Source organism: Bos taurus, chromosome 1 (genome assembly GCF_002263795.3).
Source record: "Bos taurus isolate L1 Dominette 01449 registration number 42190680 breed Hereford chromosome 1, ARS-UCD2.0, whole genome shotgun sequence".
In the NCBI taxonomy this organism is placed as follows: Eukaryota; Metazoa; Chordata; class Mammalia; order Artiodactyla; family Bovidae; genus Bos; species Bos taurus.
In genome coordinates, this window is record NC_037328.1 from 95,563,918 (window position 1) to 95,584,506 (window position 20,589).

At 41.4% G+C, this 20,589-nt stretch overlaps 2 long non-coding RNA genes across 3 annotated transcripts in view; one reads left to right on the top strand and one right to left on the bottom strand.

Moving 5' to 3' along the window:
• The window catches only part of LOC132345697 (uncharacterized), a 45,125-nt gene that overhangs the window by 9,775 nt on the left and 14,761 nt on the right, over positions 1-20,589 (top strand). The gene's annotated exons all lie outside the window — the stretch shown is intronic.
• The window catches only part of LOC132345694 (uncharacterized), a 42,927-nt gene that overhangs the window by 8,419 nt on the left and 13,919 nt on the right, over positions 1-20,589 (bottom strand). For both annotated transcript variants that reach the window (XR_009495167.1, XR_009495165.1), the window contains exons 2-5: positions 14,265-14,356; positions 13,703-13,802; positions 3,088-3,163; positions 422-467 (exon numbers count right to left, since the gene is read on the bottom strand). This is a non-coding gene — a long non-coding RNA (uncharacterized lncRNA). The remainder of the gene's footprint in view (positions 1-421; positions 468-3,087; positions 3,164-13,702; positions 13,803-14,264; positions 14,357-20,589) is intronic.

The following is a 20,589-nucleotide window of genomic DNA, read 5'->3' on the forward strand; positions in this document are numbered from 1 at the left end:
GTTTTCAGGTCATTATCATCAATAGTTTCTCTATAAATAGTAATTTTGATGTGCCCATGAAAGGAAGTGGGCTCATAGTCTTCCTACTCTGAATCTGCTAAAACAATTTTTTTAAAAATACAATAAAATATTTACCCACAAAATACTAAATAAACTATTTCATGGTCAGAAAATATTTGAGAAAGTATAGAAATGTCAGCTTCTTGAAGGGCAAGACCTTCTGTAGCATGTTTTCAACTGTGCCCAGTGAGCGTTTATAAAGACCATTTGGTGAATGAATCTTGTTCCCTGTCATTTTAATAAACATCTATGACCACTGAGTCTAAAAGTAATGATTAAAGATCCCTGGAGAGTAAGATGTTAAATACATAGATTATCTTCTAAAAGCATATACTATTAAGTTTTCTAAAGTATTGCTTACATTTTCTTCCAATTTAGTTCAACTTTCAACAGGACATGAATACAATCTGGAGGAAAAAAAGAATCACTAAGACTTGTCATAGTGTACAAAATAGCAATTCTACTTAAAATTTAAAGTGCTAATCCCATTACTTAAATGTCCTTCATTAAAATAACTAAGCTTCCAGGTATTAATAAATATTGAAATATATACAGAAAAAAAGGAAATCTGAATTTCATATGTGTTTTAATAATTTGCCAACTCCCTTAAATTGGAATTTTTATCAGAAAAAAAAAATAGAGAAAACGGGAAAGAAACGTGAAGTCAAAAAGAAAGCGCACTGAAATCAGGAAAAAACTTGGGTGAATCCCAAAGGCGCAACTTGTGAATTTGCCAAAACATTTAAAAATCTTATGTTTTTAAAATGATTTTGTTCCCTCTTCAGTGTGATTTACTTAACTCTAGCCCAACAAATATCTCTGAGAACACAGGCACTAAAGCTTTGAAGCCACAGTCACCCAGAGGCAAAGAAGCACTCCACTCCCAGGACCTCTTTGCTGCCCACTGTCCACCCCCAACACAAACTGCCAGCCTCTCACTCCCACCTCCCTCCCACTCTCACCTCCCATCCTTGGAAAAACAAAACAGATTGCTTGGAGGTAAACCATCTGGGCCAGGGCTTTTTGTTATTTAATTTGCAATATGAGTGTGTCAGTCACTTCACCTCTCTGGGCCTCAATTTCCTCATTTGTGAAATAGAGGTGAAGGTATATGACCTTTCCGACTCTCACAGCTTTTCTGAGGCTTTAAAGAACTTGATAAATGAGTAAAGAAACACCAATTCCCTAAACAAGTACAGTTACTGTTTATTTCAAGATTATCTATTCCTAAGTACATTAAAGAGATTTTGGCTTATAAAATCTCATTATTACAGAGGCTTTTTCCCTTAACTATATTGAGTGAGTGAGTGAGTGAAGTAGCTCAGTCTTGTCCGACTCTTTGTGAACCCATGGACTGTAGCCTACCAGGCTCCTCTGTCCATGGAATTTTCCAGGCAAGAGTACTGGAGTGGGTTGCCATTTCCTTCTCCAGGGGATCTTCCCGACCCAGGGATTGAACCCAAGTCTCCCGCATTGCAGGCAGACACTTTACCATCTGAGCCACCGGGGAAGTACCTTTTACTATATTGGGAAGTTCCAAATTTTCCCATGTCTCACCCATAAATTATGCTACTTCATTAAGGACAAGGTTGAGTGGGTTAGTGGTTAGGTTATGGGACTAAGCATAATACTTCCTGTATTCTTATCTGACTTGGTCATTGTTTTGTTATTGCTTCAGGGAAAATCTTAATGTCTTAATTTGCTGTAAAAACAAATACATATCAGGAATATGTACTTTAAAAAAGGGTCATGAGACTTTGGATGGAATCATATGCGAGGGCTTTTCTAAGTGAATTTTGTTCTTTGTAGCCAAATATTTCTAAGGCAATTGTTTATTGTGTATTCAAAATGTATATGTACAAAAAAAGAACTAATTTAAAATGAGCTTTTACTTTGTCTTGAGCAATATGCTTATATTCTCATTCAGTCTGCAAGCTCTACAGTATATAACACTATGGATGTTTTTTACAAACAAGAAAGACTAGTCTCAGTAATATACTCAAAGATAACCAGCTACAGGAGACAGTGTTGGGATGAAGACTCACTTTTCTTGGATGGAAAATACCTATTCATTTTACTAGACCTATGCTCCTCACAGTGTGGTCTGGGAAAAAACAGCATGGAATCACCTGGATCTAGTTAGAAATGGGATCTCAGGCTCCACCCATCTGCCTATTGAATCACAGTATGTATTCTAGAAGGAATCCCACATTAAAGATTGAGAATCGTTCACTAGACCACCTGGCCTCTCAAACAGACTGCTGACATCATGGGTATCTTCACAGCTGACCTGGTTCCTGGATGAGCCCCCAACACCACATACCCTTATAGCAGCACGAGCTCCAGGCAAAACTAATTACTGCTTCTTTTTACATGTGGCACTGGTTTATGCCACCATTATGACCTTTTTCTGTGCCACACTGTGAGAGAAATGGCAGAAAGCGAAGAGGAACTAAAAGCCTCTTGATGAGGGCGAAAGAGGAGAGCAAAAAAATTGACTTAAAATGCAACATTCAAAAAACTAAGTTCATGGCATCTCGTCCCATCTCACTTCATGGCAAACAGATAGGGAAAAAATGGAAACAGTGACAGATATAATTTTCTTGGCCTCCAAAATCACTGCAGACGGTGACTACATCCATGAAATTAAAAGATGCTTGCTCCTTGGAAGAAAAGCTATGATAAACCTAGACAGCCCATTAAAAAGCAGAGACATCACTTTGCCAACAAAGGTCCATATAGTCAAAGCTATGGTTTTTCCAGTATTCCTGTATGGACATGAGAATTGGATCATAAAGAAGGCTGAGTGCCAGGGACTCTTGAGAGTCCCTGGACAGCAAGGAGATCAAACCAGAAATCAACCCTGAATATTCATTGGAAGGACGAATGCTGAAGCTGAAACTCTAACACTTTGGCCACCTGATGTGAAGAGCTGATTTATTGGAATAGACCTTGATGCTGGGAAAGATTGAAGGCAAGAGGAGAAGGAGGCAACAGAGGATAAGATAGTTGGATGGCATCACTCACCCAATGGACTTGAGTTTGAGCAAATTCCAGGAGGTAGTGAAGGACAGGGAAGCCTGGCGTGCTGCAGTCCATGGGGCTGCAAAGAGATGGACATGACTCAGTGACTGAACAACACTGTGAGGGTAGGATGGATCTTGTCAATTTTTGTATCCTATGTGCCTGTGACTTAAATAATGGTTGGTTAAATGAACAGACTAAAGAGCACTTTGTTAGTATCTCAAAATTTTCCCTTTGTAATCTCTTCCCCCATAGTATTCACCAGGCCTGACATTCCTCACACTGAGAGACACAACTGCTATCATTTGGAAGAGTTGCTAGTAAGTCATATAGGCTAGAGGGTAATCCATTCCCAGAGAAATGCTACTACAGTGGGGGAAATCTCAGAGCCAGGAGGCCTCCCCTGTCTTTGTCATTAGTAAGCTGCATGACTTTTGGCAAGTCCCTTCAATTCCCTGAATTTCCATTTCCCATCAAAGACAGATGAATTTGAGTTCTAAAATACAGGAATTTTTCACCCATCATGATCTGCTATTTGCATTTCTATCACCTCTAAATGTTCAAACCCCAAATCTGTTCTTTATCCAAAGCCCTAAGCCTAAAGAGAGCAGGGAACAGGGAAGAAGATGAGTATGTTCCATAACTGATCTTAATTCAAAAAAAGAAGAGATCCTTGAGGAAAATCATTCACACTGACGATGATCTTTCAGGAACTCTTAAAACCATGAGCATTCCCTGTTCTAACAGCTCTTAGGTCTTATTTCTTGGGTACTTGGATGTCACCTGCAAAAGACACTAAATTGGCCAGTTGTGTGAACAACTGTGCAGTTCTGGAAAAGTTAAGAGAAAGAGAGAGAGATCTGAATATACTCAGCTCTCTACAGCAATGCTCTACTACACTGTTTCAATGACACGGTTTAAGGTACGCCTCAAATGGTTGTTATTAATAAGAGCTATTATATATTAAACTTTGTAAATGATTTGCTCTTCTTAGAAAGTACTAGATTTTATTCAAGTTTATCCCCAAAACCATCACTAGTTTCTATCTCCTTGTGCTTTTTTGAATGAGAGAAAGAGAGATGAAGCTATCAATAGCTCTCAAGGAATCTCCTCTAATCAAGGCCTTATCTCTGCCACAGTCCTGAAATCTAGCTATGGTCAAGGAGTTGTATGGTTCAGATACACGTGAATGTCATTTTTCTCTTGTGTCCTAGGGATAAAAGTGTTGAGATATGCTGCATTTGGGGATGTTGACATCATAGTTTTGCAAGCAGAGTTCCTTTGTGAGACATGGCCTGTTGAAGAAAGCAATGTATTGGGAAGACAATTCAAGGCTGAACAAAGGGGATGGTTATTTTATATTTAAAATGCTTTATTTCCATTAATAAGAGAAGATTTAATGGCTCTGGTTTCCCCAACTGCCATTAGAGCCGTGACTTTTAAATTATTTTGACTATAACATACAATAAGAAATACATTGTCCAAAGTAACTATGGTGTATGGGTATATACATACATGTTACTGCTGCTGCTAAGTCGCTTCAGTTGTGTCTGACTCTGTGCGACCCCATAGATGGCAGCCCACCAGGCTCTTCCGTCCCTGGGATTCTCCAGGCAAGAACACTGGAGTGGGTTGCCATTTCCTTCTTCAATGCATGAAAATGAAGTCGCTCAGTTGTGTCTGACTCTTAGCAACCCCATGGACTGCAGCCCACCAGGCTCCTCTGTCCATGAGATTTTCCAGGCAAGAGTACTGGAGTGGGGTGCCATTTTGATAAATATATGGGCTTCCCAGGTGATGCTAGTGATAGAGAACCTGCCTGCCAATGCAGGAGATATGAGAGGTTGGTTTGATCCCTGAGTTGGGAAGATTCCCTGGAGGAGGACATGGCAATCCACTCTAGCATGGGGTCGCTAAGAGTCGGACACGATTGAGCGATTTCACTTTTCACTTTCATGCACTGGAGAAGGAAATGGCAACCCGCTCCAGTGTTCTTGCCTGGAGAATTTCAGGGATGGGGGAGCCTGGTGGGCTGCCGTCCATGGGGTCGCACAGAGTCGAACACAACTGAAGTGACTTCGTAGCAGCAGAAGTGACTTAGCATGCAATAGTTTATATATGATTGGGAAAATATATAAATAAAACTTTAAAATATCATAAAAACATGCTTACTTTTAGTTTTTTTAAGGTATTTTTTGGATTCTCAGGTGGCTGAGTGGTAAAGAATTCATTTGCTAAGCAGGAGACACAGGTTCAGTCCCTGGTTCAGGAAGATCCCTTAGAGAAGGAATGGCAACCCACACCAATATTCTTCCTTGGAAAAACCCATGGACAAAAGAGTCTGGTGGGCTACAATCCATGGGTTTGCAGAGTCAGACATGACTTAGTGACTAATCAACAACGACATATTATTTTTTATTCTAATGCACTTTTTAAAAAATGTCAGATGCAATCCACTAAATTGATTTCATGACCATTAGTGGATTGCAACTTAGAATTTAAAGATATTGCTTCATAAGTATCTACACTTTCCAGCTTTGACCAGTTGCTTACTGCCAATTAGCTGAAAATGACTGAGCTAGTGTCCTCTTTCACAGATAAAGGCTGCAGTTCTGGCCAACAGATGATAACAGCTGTCTTAGAAACACTAGATGACTGGTTTGGCCATGATAAACAAAATAAAAACACTTCTTTCCATTTAGTGGAACTCAATGAATTCTACAAAACATTCAGCCAAGCAGCTGTTGTTAAGCCATTCATAAATAAATTGTCCTACATTATCACAAATTTATAAACCACTACACCATTGTGTTGATCAAGTCAGCTGAAAAGAAAGCATCGTCAAGGTGGAATTACACCATTATCTTCACATAAATTTTTATTAATAAGGAAGTAGTTGGAATTTTAGTGTTGTTTTCTTCTAGAAATATGCAAAAATCCAATATAAAAGGATCTGATTGATCCTCTTCAAAGTTTGTCTATTTTTGCCTCAATGGGATTCCAAATTATAAGCTAAAAGTTTCAGTTTTCACGTTTTAGAAGTTTCAAATTCTATATCATCAGAACAATTTTATATGTGTGAAATATTTTTAATTCTATTCTTAAAATGGTTCTGTGTTAAAGAAAACTGTCTGAGATTTTTGTCATTGCTGTTAATTAACTATTTGGCCTCTTTGTGATTTCTTTAAAAACAAACAAACAGCATTTTACCCAAAATGTGTTTGTAAATATTTTCTCCCATTCTGAGGGTTGTCTTTTTGTCTTGTTTATGGCTTTATTTGCTATGCAAAAGCTTTTAAATTTAATTAGGTCCCATTTGTTTCCTTTTGTTTTTATTTTCATTACTTTAGGAGGTGGGTCAAAAAGGATCTTGCTGTGATTTATGTCAAAGAGTGTTCTGCTTATGTTTTCCTCTAAGAGTTTTAATGTGTCCAACCTTACATTTAGGTCTTTAATCCATTTTGAGTAAAATATATGTGGAATCTAGAAAAATGGTACAGACGAACCTATTTGCAAACCAGTAGAAGGCAATGGCAACCCACTCCAGTACTCTTGCCTGGAAGATCCCATGGACAGAGGAGCCTGGTGGGCTGCAGTCCATGGGGTCTCCAAGAGTCAGACACGACTGAGCGACTTCACTTTCACTTTTCATTTTCATGGAGAAGGAAATGGCAACCCACTCCAGTGTTCTTGCCTGGAGAATCCCGGGGATGGGGGAGCCTGGTGGGCTGCCGTCTATGGGGTCACAGAGTCGGACATGACTGAAGCGACTTAGCAGCAGCAGCGGCGGCAATAGGGACACAGACATAGAGGACAAACATATGGACACCAGGGGCGGGGGTGGTGGGATGAATTGGGAGATTGGGATGGACATAAACACATACTGTGTATAAAATAACTAGTGAGAACTTCGGGGTGGGGGGCGGCAAAAAGGAAAGGTACAATCTGTTCATAGGATGTAAGTTAACCTTAAAAATGCACTCCAATATATATTGGAATACTGTTTCATTAGTTATATGAGGTACCTAGAATAGTCAAAATCATAGAGTCAGAAAGTATATTGGTAGATGCCAGGGGCAGAGAGGTGAGGGGGGTGCAGAGGGGGAATGAGGACTTAAAGTTTGATGGGGAAGAAGTTTCAATTTAGGAAGATGGAAAATTCAAGAGATGGATGATGGTAAAAATTGCACAACAGTGTGAATATACTTAGTGCTACTGAACTGTACAGTTAAATATGGTTAAATAGTATGTTTTATACTATGTGACTTTTACCACAATTTAAAAAAATTAAAATGTGTTTCTTTCCTGAAAGTACCTTTAAAATCCATTCTGAGATACAGAATCTATGGCCATATACCAGTTCTGACTAGTGAAATTTAAGAAGCAACCACTATAGAATGTTATAGAGAACTGGAGTGACTTCATGTAAGTGCAACAAGGCGCTCAGAGAGAACAGTGGACTAACTGAGCTGCTGCTTTGGAGGTGGCATGTGGTTTCTGCATTATTGGGTGGAAACTAGATATTGTGATTGTTTTTACTCAAGCAATTTCTGCTCTTGTGAAAGAACTGAATGCAGGAGATAACCCCTGTACAGTGGTTGAGCGTATATGCGTACTAAGTCGCTTCAGTAGTGTCTGACTCTTTGCAATGCTCTGGACTGTAGCATACCAGTCTCCTCTGTCCATGGGATTCTCCAGGCAAGAATACTAGAGTGGGTTGCCATTTCCTTCTCCAGGGGATCTTCCTGATCCAGGGATCTAACCTGCATCGCTGGCATCTTCTGCATTGGCAGGCAGGTTCTTTACCCTTGGGAAGCCCCAAGCACTTGAGCAGGGTTTATTAAATATTCTGCTCTGGAGTGTAAATTGGATAAAGCTCTACCCTGCATATCTGAGATTTTTTTAAAAACCAATAGCTGAACGTGGACTCTTTTATGTCTGAAAAATAAATGTTTATTCATAAATTATTATTTTCTTATCTGGCAATGACTAGAGATATGCAAGCAAGATTTGACCATGCCAGGAAGGCTAAGCAGACCTAATCTCATGCTGAAGAAAATAAAAATGCGAAAAAGATTTAATATGGACTTGGAGAAATATCCTGGTAACTCTTGTGATTGAGTTACTGGGCTAAGGAGGCAGTCCACACCCAGGAATAGGATGCTGTTATTCTGAAGAGAGTTATCCAACCCACTGCAATGCATCCTGGAGTGAGGTCAGTCCTGAGACAGGATGACAGGCAAGACTTGCAGGGAAGCACCCTCCTCTCATGGGACCGAAGGGCAACTGAGCTCCGATTTCCACTGGTGGAGGTTTAGTTGTTCCAAACCACATGAGAATCTCTGGGAGCTATGGATGCTAAAGTAGGATATGGGTCCCTGAGTTTGAACACTAGCAAAGCTAGCAGTTGTTGTCAAAAACGTACTTATTATTTGTGTTGCATTTCTATGAGCCCCAAACCTTTCCTAGCTCCTCTCTGAGAGCCACGGCTAGTCTCATTTGTGCTGTCACACACTGAAGAGCCAGGATGAGAGCACCTCAGCAATATGAGAGGTACCAGGAAACAGAGAGAGTGTGTGTTTGTGCTGTGCATGATACTGAGCAAGGGGTGGTGGTAAGAGGATCACTCTGTGTGGGGTTTCTTCCTCAGGTTGTTAGCCACAGAGGCAGCGGTGTGATGGCAAGATAGGAAGCCTAGACTGGAAGTACCAGTTAGACTTGATCAGGAAAATACATGGGGTAATTCTCTGGGAAACCCTTAGAAATAATGTAGAGACCTTCTCAGAAGGGCTAATTTATGGCTATTTTGAAATAAAAAGATGAAGGTACATAAAGATGAAACAAGCATGAATAAATTCCTTTTGTAATATTGCAAAAAATATTTTCGGAATCTATTAATCACATTGGAATAAGACTGATTCTCTGTCTTTCCTAGCAATAGATGAAAAAATTCATTAGTGAAACGTGAACTCACAAAGTGAGTTTGGTTTAGCAAAATTAGTTATTCTCTGCTTCCATGTTAGAGTGCTTATTTCTGGCGGTCTTCAGCACAATTATTCCATATCTTCTTAAAGATGGTGGAGAGTGCGATAAATGGACAGAATTTAAGAGTGACCTGCTGAAGATTTTTTAAGGTGAAACAAAGGTTTCTACTGTCTGCTTCCTCCTCTGTAAAACTGATCCTAGGAAGTTTGGGAAACTCCACGCCATTTTTGCCTCTTGGACCCACTGAGCTCTGGTTTAACGTTATCTTGTAGCTGGGCCAGTCGTGGAGACAAACAATAGCAACATGAAAAAGAACAACTGAGAGCTGCAACTTATTGTCAAACAGTTTGACCACAAACATTAAAATAAGCTCAGTGTATATTTAATTGTATATAGATGTGTATGCACAGACAGAAAGAGAGTATAGCAGCATGTTAAAGATTGGTAAATCTAGGTTTAAATTTGTTAGTTATTTTACACTTTCAGTGTTTCTATAGATTTGAAAATTTTCAAAATAAAAAGTGCTGCAAGGGTGGGAAGGAGCAATAGAGAATTCTTTAGTCTTGAAAGAGGTGATAATCAGAGTACAGATGTCAAATTTAATAAGGTCTTTATATTTTATATTATGCAGTATTATGCAACTTTATGTTAGATAGTGACTAGCCTAGGGCTTAGAATTTAGAAGGGATTCGCTTATTTTTTGAACAGCATAGATTAAATCACTTTTCAATCCACTGTAAAAAACATACCAAGGGAACCTCTGGAGGGAGCAGTCCATTCCCCTGTATTCTTGAGGCTGTATGATACCCGTGTCCACATATGTATTTCACCCATGAGTGGCAGCTTAGGGATAGGAAGATGTACTGTACTCTACGTCCTCTCAGCTCCATGGACCTGCAGTGTCTGCATCTCCTGAGAATTTGTTATTAGAGATGTGGAATATTTCTCTAGCCCCAGACCTCCTGAAGCAGAATCTGATTCCTAGGCACTTTAATTTCATTCCTGTTAGAATAAAAACTGGCTAAAGCCATTTGTTGTTGTGGTTCAGTTGCTAAATCATGTCTGACTCTTCGTGACCCCATGGACTGCAGCATGACAGGCTTCCATGTCCTTCACTATCTCCTGGAGTTTGCTCAAACTCATGTCCATTGAGTCGGTGATGCCATCCAAGCATTTCGTCCTATGTCGTCCCCTTCTCTTGCTGCCCTCAATCTTCCCCAGCACCAGGGTCTTTTCCAATGAGTCAGCTCTTCACATCAGGTGGCCAAAGTACTGGAGCTTCAGCTTCAGCATTGATCCTTCTAATGAATATTCAGGGTTGATTTCCTTTAGGATTGACTGGTTTGATCTCCTTGCTGTCCAAGGGACTCTCAAGCGTCTTCTCCAGCACCAGAGTTTGAAAGCATCAATTTTTTGGTGCTCAGCCTTCTTTAAAGCCATTTAGCTGCATTAAATGTCTCCATGATTGCTTATAAGTAAATGTTAAGACATAGAACCAAAATGATTTCTTAGGACTTAGTGCATTCTTTGCCAACGCTTAAAAGGAGAGCTGTTTTTCTAATCAAATGTAAGTACCTTATTTCTTCAAAAACCTTTTAAAAAACATGTGGGTGATAATGATTTTCCACATGTGAGTTAAGTATCTCCCACAATTATTCTGATCATGGTAAGAGAAAAATTTTAAGATTATAAACTAAAAATAGAAAATGATACCAATTAGAATGCTTTAATTAGTTTAAAAAATATAGAAATATGCTACAGATTGTAAAAGTTTGTTGAAAGGTCTTCTTGACATTTATAATTTTCTTTTCAGTAACCCTCTAAGTAGAGATAATTTAAAATTAGTTTACTGATGGTTCAAGAGTTTAGAAGTGTCCCTCCCACCTTGATTATTCTGTGTTACCAGAGCTCAGGAGACTAAGAGGAAAAAGGGGCCTTCTCCTATCTTCCTCAGTCCCTAGACAGGGTTGAAACTCAAGACATCTGTGGTGACTGCCTTAAGAAAGAGATAAATGGCCTGGAGCCCAAGCAAGGGAGAGGTGGATGTATTTGTAACTTGGAAATTTCAGTGAAGTTGGGAAAACTGTGGGCCTTCTTCTGGATAAATATGTCCAGTGCAATTATTAAGCTTAAAAAATGCCAAAGGAAAAAGTGGGGGGGGGGAACCCTCACATTTATTTGGAGTCCTGCATCTGGAAGCTTTTTTCTCCCCTTAGGAAATATTTGTGGCTCTTTGTTCCTGTCAAAGAGGAAAATGTGCTTGTAAATTTCACCCAAGAGAAAGCATATCTTTGCATCCACTGCACCAGGAAGGAATAGACCTAACCCCACAAACATAGGCCAAAATTCCAGAAATTTGACCAAAGGCAAATAGGGGGATGGGGTGAGAGTAAGGGGTGGACTTATGCAAGAAAAGCAACCCAACCTGGCAGAAAATTTCAGTGAGGAAGTTCTCTGGGCCAAACTTGGCCTCAAAGAAAAATACTCCACCCTCTTAAAGCTGCTAAGATGGCAAGGGAGGCAGTGGCTTCATTGGCCGTGCAGAGCTCCCTAGACAAATGGATCCCTCTGAGACCAGCCAAAGCAAACTTCCTGTTACACACTAGACATACATCTATATGCACAGAGGTCAGTTTTGAGTGTCAGGGAGTTGCTTGTGGTGTGAGAGGAGCCAGGGAAACCATCCCTAAGTTTCTCAGACTGCCCGTCTGAGTGCCTAAGATTAAACCATTGTCGGTTCTTTCCTTTTGTCAGAATTGTAGCTCAGACTGTAAAGAATCTGCCTGCAACACAGGAGACCTGGGTTCGATCCCTGGGTCAGGGGAAGATCCTCTGGAGAAGGAAACGGCAACCCACTCCAGTATTCTTGCCTGGAGAATCCCATGGATAGAGGACTTTGGCAGGCTACAGTCTGTGGGGTCCCAAAGAATTGGACACGACTGAGTGACTCCAGTACTTTTGCCTAGAAAATCCCATGGATGGAGGAGCCTGGTAGGCTGCAGTCCATGGGGTTGCGAACAGTCGGACACGAATGAGCAACTTCACTTTCACTTTTCACTTTCATGCATTGGAGAAAGAAATGGCAACCCACTCCAGTGTTATTGCCTGGAGAATCCCAGGGACGGGGGAGCCTGGTGGGCTGCCGTCCATGGGGTCGCTCAGAGTCAGACACGACTGAAGCGACTTAGCAGCAGCAGCAGCAGAGTGAGTAACACTACTACTACTATACAAAACAGGATGTTACAAAACACCCTGACATTTCCTTAGAATGTAAACTAACCTGGGAGCAGGGGTGGGAAGTTAGGTACTGTAGGGTTTCATTCAAGACTTTTTTTTTTTGGTATTAAAACCTGAGGTTTTGCTCCACACACAGGGACCAAATGACAAAGGGTGATGTTGAAGCAGGAGCACTCTTCACTGCCGCTAACCACTCTTCCTTATTCCCACTTCTTAAGGCGGATGTGAAATGTTTTTCCACAACAGAAAGTAAATTGTCCTCCAGGTGAGGCAGGATGGAGATTATATAGTTCTTTCTCTGCCTTGCCTGTTTTCCAACTGTGAGAAGCAGCTCACCTGGAATTCCTTAGTTACACCATCCACAAAGGAATTCAAGACTGTCAAGACGGTGTCCCTCATTCTGGGGGCAAAACCAATTCTCATATGGGGGTTTCCAGATGTCAACTGCTGCCTTGCAGTCAGATGTACCTGGAGTCTGAGAGTGTGGCAATCCCTCTGCCCTCTTTGAAACCAATACAATTAACATACTTTATACTCTTAAAAGGGCTTTCCAGGTGGCGCACTCTCTTTCTAGTTGCTTTAGTCCTGTTCAACTCTTTGCAACCCCATCAACTGTAGCCCACCAGGCTCTTCTGTCCATGTAATTCTCCAGGCAAGAACACTGGAGCGGGTTGCCATTCCCTTCTCCAGAGGATATTCCTGACCCAGGGATTAAACCTGGGTTCCTGCCTTGCAGACTCTTTACCATCTGAGCCACCAAGGAATTCCAGGTGGCGCTAGTGGTGAAGAACCCGCCTGCCAATGCAGGAGACACAAGAGACATGGGTTCAATCCCTGGGTCAGGAAGATCTCCTGGAGGAGGGCACGGCAACCCACTTCAGTATTCTTCCCATGGATACAGGAGCCAGGCAGGCTTCAGTCCATGGGGTCTCAAAGAGTCAGACAGGACTGAGTGACTAACACACACACACACACATACTCTTAAATCCTTTCCTGGGTGAGGCCTGGCGCTTCAACCAGAAACCTCAGCAGAAGCGTTTATTGTTTCATCTTAAAGAAACATTCCTATAATGAATGAAACCTGCTACCTTGAATATTTAGTTTCTACCTTACATAATTTTAAAAATTTGTTTTCATTACCAGACTTCATGACCATCTCCTCAGTCATGGGTATCCTGCCAGGTTCACACTGGCCCTTGCAAAAGGAAATTTTTGGTATTTCCCTGGCAGTACAAATAAGAGCTCAGCAATGAAAGGTGACTGCAGAGCCTCGTGTTGTCAGTTTTGTGCAGCTTGGACTTGCGGTTGAAGCCTGCACCTGTGAGACAAGCACACACATACCTACACACACACCCCATGCAATCTCAGGCCCAAAGTCTGAGTGGCACTGACTTACGCTTCTGGTTCATATTTCGGCTTACAAGGCTCCTGGCCTCAGCTCTGCCCGGTGTATCAACAAGAACTGCTGCTCAGATCAAGCTGGAGATGCCCATGGACTGTTAATAAGAACATTAGGACTCTTCAGAAAACATGTCTAGACAGACAGTCTCTTTGACCCCGTTCAACTCTTTCAGACTTCTCTGCCCAGACTTTTTCCTCTTTCCTGAGGTACCTTTCTAAGGCTTGCAACCCCCATAATCTTTAGAGACAACTCTCCTCATCACGTACAAGAGACACCCTTGCCTCCATCTAAACTTTTGTTCTAGTTCTTCCTTGCAAGCAATATTGTAACAACTAATATTTTTGACACTTGCAGTTTACAAAACATAGATAACTATGTTGAACCCAAACAACCCTGTCAGGACTGTAAAATTATCCCCATTTTAGCATAAAAACAAATGTAAGGCTCAGAGGTTCAGTGACTTACTCAAGTTACAGGGTAATTGATGAACTTGTGGCCCTCCTGTTCTGCCTATTGGGGGGGGTCCCACCATCAACCCTGCAGGTTCTGTGACTACCTGGACCATGTTATCCTCTCTGCATCAGTCTACTTATGCTTCCCAAAGGCTCCAACAAGGCAAGAGAAAGCTTCTTTCTTGGAGTTCATTTCCTGAATGAGAAAGAGCAATTCTTCAGCAAGTTTGCAAGTGAGATTTTATGTATATGTATATTTATACATGCTTAGCGTAAACTGGGCTGCCCAGGTAGTGCAGAGGTAAGGAATCTGCCTGTCAATGCAGGAGATGTGGGTTCGATTCCTGGGTTGGGAAGATTCCCCTCAAGAACGGAAAGGCTACCCACTCCAGTATTCTTACCTGGAAAAGTCCATGGACAGAGGAGCAGAGCAGGTTACAGGGTTGAATATGACTGAGAGACTGAGCATGCATATTTATACACACACACTGCTACTGCTGCTAAGTCACTTCAGTCGTGTCTGACTCTGTGTGACCCCATAGACAGCAGCCCACCAGGCTCCCCTGTCCCTGGGATTCTCCAGGCAAGAACACTGGAGTGGGTTGCCATTTCCTTCTCTAATGCATGAAAGTGAAAAGTGAAAGTGAAGTCGCTCAGTAATGTCCGGCTCTTAGCGACCCCATGGACTGCAGCCCACCAGGCTCCTCCATCCATGGGATTTTCCAGGCAAGAGCACCGGAGTGGGGTGCCATTGCCTTCTCCGTACACACTACATACATGTATTTTATTTTCTCATCTCACGATGGCCTTACTCCTACTAGAGATAATTCAGTATCTTCTCAACAATTTCTATATGACCATGTTCATTACAGAAGGTAGCATTTAGCTTGAATAGTGTGAACCAGCCCAAGTGGGAACTTGGGCTAGGTTCCCAATTTGAGTAATGCCCCACTTTGGACTAGTCGGTGAGCATGAGAGCAAAAGTCTCCTCAGTGCAGGTTCCTTGGAGGGAGAGGGGGACAGGGAGAATAGGGGAGGAATCCTAGGATCTCTTTGCAGTCTAAGGTTCATGGAGAAAAGTATTGGGGACAGACGCTGAAAGCATTCTTTTCACAAATGACTTCCTGAAACTCATGACGCAGCAATGCTCCTTCAGGGCCCAGCTGGAAAGGTGTAAGGGAGAGGTGTGGGAAATATCACTCCTAATTTTGATGGAAAAGAACAGACTTTTTGCAGAAGGAGGCTTAGAGGGAGTCCAGCTCACTTGTGCCTTGGAGGGAAACAGCAATAAGGGGCACGAAAGCAGCTTTCACCCAGGAGAGCAGAAGTAACGGCTCTGAATTCTAGAGGTCTGAGTGGGAAAGGACTTCAGCAAACTATGCAAGACACCCCATATAACTTGGGGCCCACCAGAATAACTTGGGGCCCCCTTTAGGTGAGGAAGAGACCAGATCTCACAGTTATACAGGAGGGAACTGGAGATGTGACTATCAATGGTAATAGGACCTCTATCACCACGATTAACCAGCCTTTGGGATGCTGGGGTACAAATACTGAAGAATCTCAACATAAATTTTGGCCAACCTTCCAGTTTGTCATAAACAATGTAATAATTGCACATGTCTAGTTTCTGAAGAAAAAAAAGGTTTTTAATTTGTCCACACAATAATAGCAGTTACAGGCAAACGTTCATTGAGAATGACTGCCGGTCAAGGGCTGACAGCTTTCTCAGTACTCTGGGCAATGAGGTAGGTGATAGGTGGGGATAAGTTAGCCCCACCAGCCCTCTTTTAACTGCCTCAGACTTTATAACCTCTGACAGAGTCCCCTGTGGAACAAGGGCATTTAGGCAGGAGGCAAGGCTTGGCTCATCCCTTAGAGAACTGATATGAGAACAAAATGAAGACAGCTTTCTGTTTCTTTTTACCAGTGTATTTTCTCATTCTTTTCTCAGTAAAGAGTATACATTCAGCCTGAAGATAGGGCTGTGTAAAAGAGAAGAAACACTGGAGCTCAGCCAACTGGGTTGAATTCCCAACCTGTGACGTGGAACAGTGGACAAACCTCTTAAACACCATTCTCATCAGTCGAGAAATGGCCCTAACTTCGGAGGGCAGGGCTACATCCCAATTAGAAACTCTGCACTCAGACCGCCAAGGTGTGACTCCTAGCTCTACTGCTCCCGTGTGACCTGGGGCCAACTATCGATATTGAACCTTTTTGAACCTCAGCTTTTTCATCTGTAAAATAAGGGAAGTATTACTACCTCATAAGTTTGGTATGAGGATGAACTGAGGGGAAAAAATACAAGATCCATAGCTCCTGGCACATTTCATGCACTCAAAGTATCACTTATTAACTATGCATGTTTTTGATGCATTTTTATTTATACCTGAGCTATTATTTTTTAATGGGAATTTATTTTTTGTTAGAGGTTGTTTTTCTTTTTGAGAAACCATTCTTACCTCTAACTGATTTAAGACACCCACTCCTAATTCATCTTTCACTTAAGGGTCTCTGCTTTGTGATTTTTGTGTGAGTACTTCTTTCACAGTACTTACCACAGTGTACTTCGATTTGTGTGTGTGTGTGGGGGGGGGGGGATTGGTTTGTTTGTATCTTTCACTAAATTAGATTAATTGAGGGCAGAGAATTTGTTCCCAGAGCATAGCACACTGTTCAGTTCAGTTCAGTCTCTCAGTCGTGTCCGACTCTTTACAAGCCCATGGACTGCAGCATGCCAGGCCCCCCCTGTCCATCACCAACTCCTGGAACTTACTTAAACTGATATCCATTGAGTCGGTGATGCTATCCAACCATCTCATCCTCTGTCCTCCCCTTCCCCTCCTGCCTTCAATCTTTCCCAGCATCAGGGTCTTTTCCAATGAGTCAGTTCTTCGCATCAGGTGGCCAAAGTATTGGATCTTCAGCTTCAGCATCAGTCCCTCCAATGAATATTCAGGACTGATTTCCTTTAGGATTGACTGGTTTCATCTCCTTGCCATCCAGGGGACTCTCAAGAGTCTTCTCCAACACTACAGTTCAAAAGCATCAATTCTTCAGTGCTCAACTTTCTTTATGGTCCAATTCTTACATCCATACATGACTACTGGAAAAACCATAGCTTTGACTAGACATACCTTTGTTGGTAAAGTAATATCTCTGGTTTTTAATATGCTGTAGGCCTTCACCAAATATTTCTAGGAAAAGTGCAGAAGTGAATAGATATCTAAAAGGAATTTTGATTAACAAGGAGATAGATGCTTTTGATTGGAAGGAAATAGAAATCCTTACCTGCAATGTATATCAGAATATAAGTGGCCTGGGCTAAAGTTAACTGCAGGCCAAAACAAAGAGACCTGGTCCATGTTTTTTAGCTCCTGCAGTAATGGTAGACCCCTAAGGCTCTCCCAGACCACATGGCTGTAAGTTTGATCTGGAAGATGTGTCCCTAGCCTTAGCATAGCCTCCAAAGAATGTGGCTGCAGTCCTTGGGACTGTTTTCTAGAAAATGGAGAACTCAGCTGAGGAAGTATAGCTACCTGAGGAATTGAACTTGACTCCTCCCTCTGCTGTTGTTTTACCTCCTAATGGTCTCCCTGGACCAGATCTTTCCCTCTGCTCTGTTTCCATAACCCTGGTTTTAGTTCAGCTCCTCATGATTTCTTGCCTGAATTACTGCATCACCTGGCTTCCTGGTTCGTTCCATCCCATTCTCCACAGTGCTTCAGGTTGAACATTCTACAAGGAAGACCTTTCCCTACCACCTGCCATTGTTCAGGGTCTATCTGCTTCCTACCTCCCTCAGGACAAAGGCTGAATGGGGCTCACTAGTTCTTTAAGGGTAGATATCTGCATTCTGCCCATTTCTCCTTCTTCATCTTTTCCTCCCACTCTTCACTTCCTTTTATATTTAGACATCTAATCTACATGATCTTGCAGATCAGACCCCTCTCTCAAATCCATGTTTCCATGTGCTCTAGGAAGTAATCCCTGTCTCTTCCAAAGATGGTTTATCCCCTCATTTGTTAGATGCAAGCAGATACCCAGATCTTTCCTTCACCATAGTAATCATCATATTGAATTGTTGTTGTTGTTCAGTCTCTCAGTTGTGTCCGACTCTTTGAGACCCCATAAAAGGCAGCACAACAGGCTTCCCTGTCCTTAACTATCTGCCTGAATTTGCTTAGACTCATGTCCATTAAGTCGATAATGCGATCTAAACGTCTCATCCTCTGTCACCCCTCTTCTCCTGCCCTCAATCTTTCCCAGGAGCAAGGTATTTTCCAATGAGTTGGCTCTGTATCAGGTGGCTGAAGTATTAGAGCTCCAGATTCAGCAGCAGTCCTTCCAACGAATATTCAGAGTTGATTTCCTTTAGGATTGTCTGATTGATCTCCTTGCTGTCTAAGGGACTCTCAAGGAGTCTTCTCCAGCACCACAGTTCAAAAGTATTAATTCTTTGGAACTCAGCCTTCTTTATGGTACAACTCTCACATCCATACATGACTACTGGAAAAACCATAGCTTTGACTATACACACCTTTGTTGGCAAAGTGATCTCTGCTTTTTAATATGCTGTCTAAGTTGGTCATAGCTTTTCTTCCAAGGAGCAAGCGTCTTTTAATTTCATGGTTGCAGTCACTGTCCACAGTGATTTTGCAGCCCAAGAAAATAAAGTCTGTCACTGTTTCCATTGTTTAGCCATCTATTTACCATGAAGTTATGGACCTGGATGTCATGATCTTAGTTTTCTGAATGTTGAACTTTAAACCAGTTTTTTTCACTCTCCTCTTTCACCTTCATCAAGATGCTCTTTAGTTCTTCCCTTTCTGCCATAAGGGTGGTGTCATCTGCATGTCTGAGGTTATTTGATATTTCTCCTGGCACTCTTGATTCCAGCTTTTGCTTTATCCAGCCTGACATTTCGCATGATATACTCTGCATATAAGTTAAATAAGCAGGGTGACGGTACACACCCTGGACATACTTATTTCACAATTTGGAACCAGTCCATTGTTCCATGTCTGGTTCTAACTGTTGCTTCTTGACCTGCATACAGATTTCTCAGGAGGCAAGTAAGATGGTCTGGTATTCCCAACTCTTAAAGAATTTTCCACAGTTTGTTGTGATCCACACAGTCAAAGGTTTTAGCATAGTCAATGAAGCAAAAGTAGATGTTTTCCTGTAATTCACTTGCTTTTTCTATGATCCAACAGATGTTGGCAATTTGATCTCTGGTTCCTCTGCCTTTTCTAAATCCAGCTTGTACATCTGGAAGTTCTTGGTTTACATACTATTGAAGCCTAGCTTGAAGTACTTGGAGCATTACCTTGCTAGAATGTAAAATGAGTACAACTGTGCAGTAGTTTGAGCATTCTTTGGCATTGCCCTTCTTTGGAATTGGAATGAAAACTGACCTCTTCCAGTCCTGTGGCCACTGCTGAGTTTTCCAAATTTGTTGGTATGTTTTGTGTGCAGCACTTTAATAGCATCATCTTTTAGGATTTGAAATAGCTCAGCTAGAATTCCATCACCTTCACTAGCTTTTCTGGTAGTATTGCTTCCTAAGGCCCACTTGACTTCACACTCCAGGACTGACATAAGCTAACTACTGAATTCATTCATCTAGCTTCCATTCATTCATTCTCTTATCCAGTGCTGTGCCCTTACCAGACAGTCTTCTTGATGCTAACAGACATGTACATATAACAAAGCCAAGAAATAATCCTACTCTCATAGAGCTTACATTCTAGTAGAAGAAGAAAAATAATAAATACGTGAACAATTTTTGAAGGGAATAAATAGGGTGAAATATTGATTATATAATGTTCTGGTATGTGAGCAGGTGAGTATCAGGGAAGACCCCTCTGAGGGAGGTAATATTTGAATGAAGTCCAGAAGCATGATGAGAGGAAAACTATGCACAGTACTGGGGATGCATGAAGTCCAAGGAAGTCCAAGGAAACACTGAGCCTGGAGTGCTGGAGGAAGGAAAGAAACCACTATTCCTGGATTACATCCTAAGTCCCCAGTTGACTATAACCTCTCTGAGACCCTGGGCAGTATCTCATACCTTACTATATTCACCAGGTCTAGACTTGTGCCCAGAAACTAACAGGTGTTAGTAAGTATTTGAATGAGTAAATATGATTTTAAAATTAGATGTTCTTTGGTATTTCACTTGAAAAACTGAAAAGGTCTTATCTTTTTATTATAAGAACTTTTATCCTAGGAACTATAATAAAATATTCTTCACCTACCCCCATCAACTTTATTGAGATATAACTGACATACAACACAGTATAAATTTAAAGTGGACAAAGTGATGATTTGATGCACTGTGAAATGATTACCACAATAAAATTAGTTCACTTATCCATCACTTTATGTAGTTACCTTGTATGTGTGTGGTGAGAACATTTAAGA